At 45.8% G+C, this 7,984-nt stretch overlaps 1 protein-coding gene across 2 annotated transcripts in view; it reads right to left on the reverse strand.

Moving 5' to 3' along the window:
* OXR1 (oxidation resistance 1) overlaps nt 1–7,633 on the reverse strand; it is a 340,255-nt gene extending 332,622 nt beyond the window's left edge. Inside the window, exon 1 of one of the 2 annotated variants that reach the window (XM_004679659.2) lies at nt 7,492–7,633. The gene's annotated coding sequence lies outside the window, so the exon portion shown is untranslated. The remainder of the gene's footprint in view (nt 1–7,491) is intronic. The other variant, XM_004679660.2, reaches the window with a different exon arrangement.
* Nucleotides 7,634–7,984: the final 351 nt, after the last annotated feature.

Genomic DNA, 7,984 nt, shown 5'->3' on the forward strand with positions numbered 1-7,984 from the left:
TTTATATATGTTTACTTAAAGCCCTCTATATGTACATACCAATTAGGAAAAAGTGAAGAAATATTTAACCATTTTGATCATTTAGGTGAACAACTGTGTTAACTCCTACACAAATTCAAATATGAAGTCCATCAAGATTTTTTGAGTTTTTTTGCTTGTAAAAAACCTGAAAACACAACAACTGGAAAGAGAAGTTCTTGAGCTGAATAAGCATTGTTAAATACATAGAAGAAGCATGAATTTAACCAAAAAAAAAAAAAAATAAGTGATCTCTTAAGAAGGAAATTTGGGTTGAGACCTTAAAAAAAAAGCAGACTAGGATGAAATGACCCAGTTAACTGCTGACTTGACCAATTCACTTCCTAATCCTGAATCTCCAAGACCTCATTCATCAAAAGAGGACATCAGACTACCTCACCTCGAGAATCCCTTCCAAACTTATGATCCACCACTCTCTGGTCCTTTTCCATCTCATTTTGCTCATAGATGACACTTCTGAAACTTATGCACTCAGTTTACCCTTTCTGGAAAGTAAGACTGACACAGCAGAGCACTCTGACACTATGAGTTAATCGGTACTTCTGCTTTGGGAACATCCCTTCTATTCCTATAACAGAGTCTACAAAAATACATATAAATATACAATTCATTTCAAGTTACAAAACTAATGAGTAGGAGTGGCCAGGCTTGACTGCAAAGCTCTCAATCTTAGCTAAATTCTCTACCTCTTTCGTTGTAACAGTTTTTTCTAGCTCAATAGCTAGTCTTCACCAAATGTACCCGTTGATTTTCAACACTGGTCACAATACTATGGTTCAATTGAACATTGTTTTAATATAGTTTCATAATCCAGAACACTGAGATCTGTATTTTGGCCAGTGTGATCTCAGACCATGTCAAATAACATGCATATTTTTGTGTAAAAAAGGTTGTCAACACCCCAAACAAATAGCATGTCTCTTGCCTTCTTTGAAATGACGGAGGCAACGCAACATAACAAAATTAGAATGTCATCAGCCAACTTAATCTAGAATTCAATTTTCAAAGGACATCATATTGAGAATATTCCAGAAATGAAAGGGACACCCTACTTATAATGAAGCCTCAAAGCCTCAGGAAATGTTCTGGGCTATCTGTTTCCTAAGATGAATAAGCATTTATAAACAAAAATAATAACTTCTGCAAGCAAGGTTGCCTTTTCTCCTACATTAATAGCACTCATTCTTAACAAGAAACTAATATGAAGTAACAACAGAAATTCCCATTGCCTTTCTTATATCTAGCATACATGTCAAAATCTTGCCTTTGTCATTGCCTTATTCTTGAATTGTGCAAGGGGATCTTAATGCTTGATGAAAGTCCTACTCCTCCAACTATTCTTTCAGCTGGGACAATAATTGACGTGTCACAGTGACCAGCAACTTTATTTATAGCAAGAGGAGCTGCCATATTATTTCTTTTTCCTCCAAAAAAGTATAGTCTAATAGTTTAAATCATAGGTATTAATTACCTAATAATCAAAACAGCAAAAATAAGTTCCTTTCTTTCCTGCTTTGAGGAAAGCAGCCCATCCTCAAACATGCATGTCAATCTTGAATATACATTAAAATTATTCAAGTTGTATGTGACCAGATGAATTCAATCCAGTTGAATTCAATCTCTTTGTGTGGGGATTCCAGTACCAGTGGTTTTGAACATGACCAGGATGATGCCAATATGCAGCCCAGATTAAGAACCTCTGCTGTAATATATGAATGAAAAGAGGTAGGTAGAGGAAGAAGTATCGGAGATGTTCAGTTCTGCAATATTAGTTTTTTCACAAAAGTGACATGATATGCTTAATCTTTGAAAGTATTTGTCCAGCGTCTTTCTGAAGACATTACTAGGACAGAAATTATTTTAAATTCTGCTTCACTCTAACCATCAGAACCAGTCATTCCGCTGCCACCCTCTACCATCACTGCTACAGAAACATGAAACTGCACATTCATTCAGCAAATATCTTCAGGGAAAGAAACCATCTCTCCTTGCTCAGATGACAAGCAAAATCAATAGCCATTCCCTAAAGAAAGGAAAAGATAGACAAGCTCTAACCCCTTTCACCTCAAATTGCTCCCTCCCTCCTTGTCTATTCTATACAGAAATCCATGTAACATGTAACAATGTTCTCACCCCTCTCCAAAGGTTTATTTTGCCCTCTGCATTTCTCCAACTGCATTAAGTATTTTCAAGAATCAGGTTGTAATTAATTATGCAATTTCATTAAATTACAAATTTAATGAAAATGATACTCGCCCTTTTTTTTTTTTACAGGCACACTTTCAGAGACATCTAGAGAACATGTATTTACTTCTCTGAATGAACTTCGTTTTGCAAACTGACCATCATGCAAAGGCAGCTCTAAGTTGCAAAATTAGGGGTCCCAAAGCCTAGGTCAGAACCTGTAGAGCTGAACTAGCAAATGCTAGCTGAGTTCACAAATAATGATTATCATTGATTCAAATCATATATTTTAAAGGTTTATTTATTTACACATACAGAACTGGGATACAGACCAGAAGAGCAGAGGTGCAGGGGTGGTAAGAGGGTTCATCAGAGACAAAGTGGGGGGCAGAATAGGCAGATCGAAGAAGTGCACTGTGGAAGGGAGCAGCAGGCTGGCTAGGAGAGCTCTGCCACGCCTTGTGGGTCACCTCTGAGGTGGGGACTGAACTCACGCTGAAGTGGCTTTAGCATCTTAGTGCTGTGCTTTAACCCACTGTGCCACTAGAGAGGGCCCTCAAACATATTTTAAAGTTTTTACAAATCCATCGAGTGGGCAATGACCCTGAAGGTCTGTTTTCTTCTATTCTTTCACTATCCCTTTGGGACAGAGGAGGCCTTCCAAACATTGAGAATGTACAACTGAACTAGCAATGAAATCAAGCCTGCATCTTTGCTTCAAAGATGTGGATGTGGAAACCAAAGGCTTGCCCCATGGCCTTTTTCCAAGACAGAAACAAATCTCTTTTTCACTGGGAAGCAGAAGAGAGGTGTTTGTGTTTGCAGACACAAGAGAAAAGGAGCTGTTAGTGGGTGCTCCAGAGATTAAGAAGAAGTATGTAGTCTTCTGCTGCATCAATTCCTGAGGGACTGAGGGAAGATAATGGCCAAGAGTTGAGGCAACTGTTATTAGAACAAGAAGGGAAACCAGCAGCCCTAATGAAGATCCCTTAAGAATGAATTCTGAAACCAACCACCACCCAACAAATGGATGAAGTAGAAATAGGGGGGTGAGTGTAGAGAGAGAGGACACTTTGAAATTAAATCACTTTAGTTTCTGCAGCCTCAATGTGACAATGACAAAGCTTTACTAAGTTCTTGCTTGCAGGCACTGTTAGAAAGTTCCCTGATCTTATTACATTTATGAATGTAGAGAAAATATTGTTCTTCCTCACAGGCAGTGAGTAGACTGTGCTATAGGCTTGAAGCATTTGCTTCTTAATACATCTATTCTGTTGATTTAAAATTGAAACTAACTTGATACATGAAAATGACAGGGTGAAACTTACTTTACTGTATAGAGATAGACAAATACTAAAGTTTCATCTTCGAGCATTTCATGAGGCTTCTAATACTCACCTCACCTTCTTTTCTGGGTTCTACCTTACAATACATGAAGAATGCAGATTTGAAATTTTAATTAGATTAATTTCAATTAAAAAATTAAAACTAGATATCTTTTAAAAGTATCAAAACAAGGTCAGTAAAAAAAAGAGAAAAGTTTTAACTTGTTTTCATCAAAAATGATTACTCAGGCCATAATAATAGCATATAGTTTATCTTTTTAGGTATTCCTAATATATTTTAGGATTTTTTATAGTCTGAAATGAAGTTCTGTTGAAATGAAACTTATTTCCTGGCCCTCCTGGTGGCACAACAGGTTAAAGCACTGCACTATGAGGCTATCGGCAGCCACTGCAGCAAAAGTTCCATGCCCAGGAGGGAGCTGACCCACATGGCGCGGCAGACCTCCCCTGACCTTGCCCGCTGCTCCCCTCAGCAGTATATTTTTGTCCATCTTCTTGTTCTGCTCCCCACTGTCTCTGGTGAGTCATTTTACCCACCCACCCCCTCCCCAACACATCTAGCTTGTACCCCAGTTCTTGTATGTATAAATAAATAAATCTTAAAAAAAAAGAAAGAAACATTTCCTTAAACACGTGTTTTAAACATGGGCTCATTTTACAATGAAAGTTTCTTAAAATTAACAATTCTTTATTTCATAGGCTTCCAATAGGAATATGTGTAAGCATCCCAACAGGAGCTGCTTTTAATTCTAATCATGTCCTGTTCTAAGTCAGGACTTCTCAAATTAAGCATTATCGGCATTTGGGATCTGATAATGCTTTGCTGTGGGGGATTAGTCAGTGCATTTTAGGAAGTTAGCAACATCCCCAACCTCTGTCCAGGTGATGACAGCAGCCTACCCCAAGTTTGTGACAGCCCAAACCCTCTCCAAACACTATCAGTGTTTTCTGGAGGCAAGAAGGGGGGTAAGAGTGTTGGGGGGGGGACGGGAGAGGAGAGGGAGGGCAAAATTTCCCCAGTTGAGAACCACTGTTATAAGTCTATCAATAAGACTCATTTCTAAGCCAAAAAAAAAAAAGTGATTTGTAATCTCTTTTCTTCCCCTTTGTCTAGCATTTCTGTTTCATCAAGTCATTTAACCACTCTTTTTAATGCCTTCATCTTGGGGTTACAAGAACCCACTGACTATTTCCTAAGGCATACCACAACTTGTTCAATTCTGCAAGAAAACTGTCATTAGAATTTGAGGTTTGGGAACCAGACTGAATTCCCAATGCTTTGTATTACGAATGCAGGAGCTGAGGGGTCAGAAAGGAACCTTTTTCTCAGTTTATACTCTATTTAATGCTCCATAAAGAAAGTCTACACTTTCACATGCTCCTAAGATCTTCAGGTACCTAAGCTCTGCCTTTATTTGACACCTTAATCAAAGGAATCAATATTCCTTTTCTAACCCTCCAAGTACAGGCAAACATATGATTATGTTTTATTTAAATTCACTCTGGGAGAACAATTAATATAAATAATACTCATTTATTTTTTTTACCTTCACCACATGTTTCAAATAATAATGGGGAAAAAAAGTAATTAAAGCAGAACATAACAATCTAAGTCTTTTGATTAAACTGTCCATCTTTACCTATTTGAAAGGGTACATCTCAATAGTTACATAGAGAAGCTGGGCACATCCCTGTCACCTGAAATGTTTTAGGCCATGCTCTGACCATCAGAAGCCTCCTCTACTTTCTGCCTCCTCCCTCCACCGCTGTAACTGGGGACTCATCCTGCAAGACAACCCACCCAGGGGCCTCATCACTTGTCAGAGTTCTCACTTTTCCTTCAGCTGAGTCTCCCTCCACGCAGTTTGGATGTACAGAAACCTCGGAGGGCTGCACACCCAATCGCAGACCAGCCCTCTAAGACAACGGCAGAGAGCAGGTACTATTCTTGCTCCCTCTTCCGTGAGTCTTTCCACGGATGGCGCAGGTTTCCAGAGTCGCCTTCCGTATTCATTTCCCGAATCTGAAAGTCTCTCTTAAAACATGGCAGCGAAGACAGAAGGCAGCAAGCCGGATGGAGTCTGAGAAGCCGAGGATGTGGTGACAACTGCCGCCCCGCTCCCCCCCCCCCCTTTTAGTTCCCAATCCTGAACACTGTGGAAGCTTCTTCCCATCTTGCAGTTGGTGGCTGAAATTTCTGTCAGAAAGGCGGTTTTTGCTTATAGCTTTTTGCACTAGATGCTTGTTTATTCTACCAATGTGATTTTTACCTTTCTGAATTGTATTTATGCGTGAAGAACTCGGGGGAGACCTTCCCCCCATTCCGGAGAGCCCGTAACTCTATCAGGCTTCTCAGTTCAAATGGCCGTTTGAAGCCATCGAGCTTCCCAGGTCTGTGGGGGCATCGTCACCGAGTCACCTGCAGGGGCAGCAGAGTGAACTGCGGACCCCCAGAGCGACGCCCCAGGGACAGACGGTGGATTCCTAAGCCCCTCTAACCACGGGGACGCCTAGGATTCCCTCTCTAAGAGGAGGACAGCGGAGTCCTAGGGGGTCTGAATCGAACAACAAGAACTGTATCAGATTTGAGGCACGCGGGGGGTCGGGGAGAGGTTAAAGAGCAGCCTCACTGAACAGGCAAATGTGACCCTGGGGAAAGGAAGCAGGAGAGACGCAGGAAAGCACGTTTCCCTTAATCCCCAGCCCACGCTGCCTGTGGAGCCCGGATCATCCAGCCACGGGCCAGACTGCAGCAACACACCAGACCCCCGGCTGGCAACACGCACACAGGCGCGCACACACGCACACTCACATGCCCCGCTGCGAGTTGCACGTCGCAGACTTCTGACTGACTTCATTGCCCTAAACACCGCACCTCAGGGGGTAACTATGGCCTAGAACTGACACCACTATGCCGGAACCCCGCCCTCCTGCAACACACACACACACACACTGCACCGTGGGTACCAGGTACCACTTAGAAGCCCCCGCAGCTCTCCGGTAAATCATTACCTTCCAGGCTGCCTGATCTCTCCAAAGCTCCAACAAGCTTGGCTTGAACGAGACGTCCTGTGAGCATGCCAGGTAGATGTTGGCGGAACCTCAGTGCAAGTGAACCTCAGAAGACCACGACTAAGTCACTTATTCAAGGGGCCGCAAAAAACCTCCAACCCTTTCAGGAGCCTTCTGGCTCCACCAGCAGCTCTCTTCCTCCTCTCAGCTCAGCGATGCTCCCCTCCTCCCCATCACCGATCCCCCAGCAATTTCCCAACTGGTCCTTCCCGGCCACTTTCTGCATGCATCCTTTCTGCAGCCGGTTCCCACCAAGTGGCCTCAGTACTCCCGCGGAATACCTCTGTCCAAGGCTGCCTCTCTCCAGCATCATCGCGCCCTAACCTGGTACTGCTTCCCCCAAATTACCGAGTTCACTTGTTCTTTGGAGCTCACAGCTCCTACCGGCTTCTTTCCTCTCGTTCAAATCCGTTTTCCACGCGCCCACTTTCCCCCAAGCTTCCCCTGGTCGCTCGGACCCCGAGCTCACCCTTTACTATGCTCCTCACACCGCACCCCGGGAGACACCCGCTTCCCTCTGCGGCTGCATCCCAAGCCCCATGTCTCCAGGCTGCTCCAGTCCGCTCCCGGCCTGCGGATCCTCTCCCTGGCCGCGCGGTCCTTCCCCTTCCCCAGGCCGGCCCCCTAGATCCCGACAGTCAGTTCTGCCCTCCAGCTTTGCTGCTCCCCGCTGCTCCAGCATCCCGGCAGCCGCCCCCTTTCAAATTGGCCAACAGGCTAGCCCAGGCGCCGGGCACGGGGGCGGCGATCAGCCAGCTCCCTTGGGCACCAGCCGCGCCTCCCACCTGCCCGCCTCAGCTCCCCGGGCGCTAAGCCCTCGCCCCACCGCCCAACCGCCTCACAAACTTACTTGCGGGTCGCCAGGAGGGGGCTGCGGAGAGCGCCGCGGGGCCCACGGCTGCGAGTGCGCCCCTCTCGGCGGGGTTGGGCGGCGCGGCGCTGGCGCTGCGCTCCTGCGGCCGCGCGGTGAATGGGCTCAGCCTGACGCAGCCCGGCTCTGCCCCCGCCGCCGCCGAGGCCGCCGAGCGCTCGCAGACATGCTCAGTTTCCGGACCTGCCCGCGTGGACGCTACCAACAGCGAGCGGCGGCGGGGGCGCCGCGCAGCCGGAGGCTACCAACCTGGAGGCCGCTAAAAATAGCTCCTGCGGAAGCCAGGCTGAGGCGCCGAGCGCCTCCCCCCCTCCCACCTCCCGCGCGCGTCCCCGACGCCCGGACTGGGGAACGGGGAACCGGCGCCCGCGACCGCAGGAGGGACCCGAGCGCGCGCCCAGCGAAGTTCCTGCCTGGGCTCCGAATCCCACCCCCGGGGACAACGGCAACCCCCTCCTCCCCCCCCAGATCC

Source organism: Condylura cristata, unplaced genomic scaffold (genome assembly GCF_000260355.1).
Source record: "Condylura cristata isolate star-nosed mole 26May11 unplaced genomic scaffold, ConCri1.0 scaffold00009, whole genome shotgun sequence".
NCBI lineage: Eukaryota > Metazoa > Chordata > Mammalia > Eulipotyphla > Talpidae > Condylura > Condylura cristata.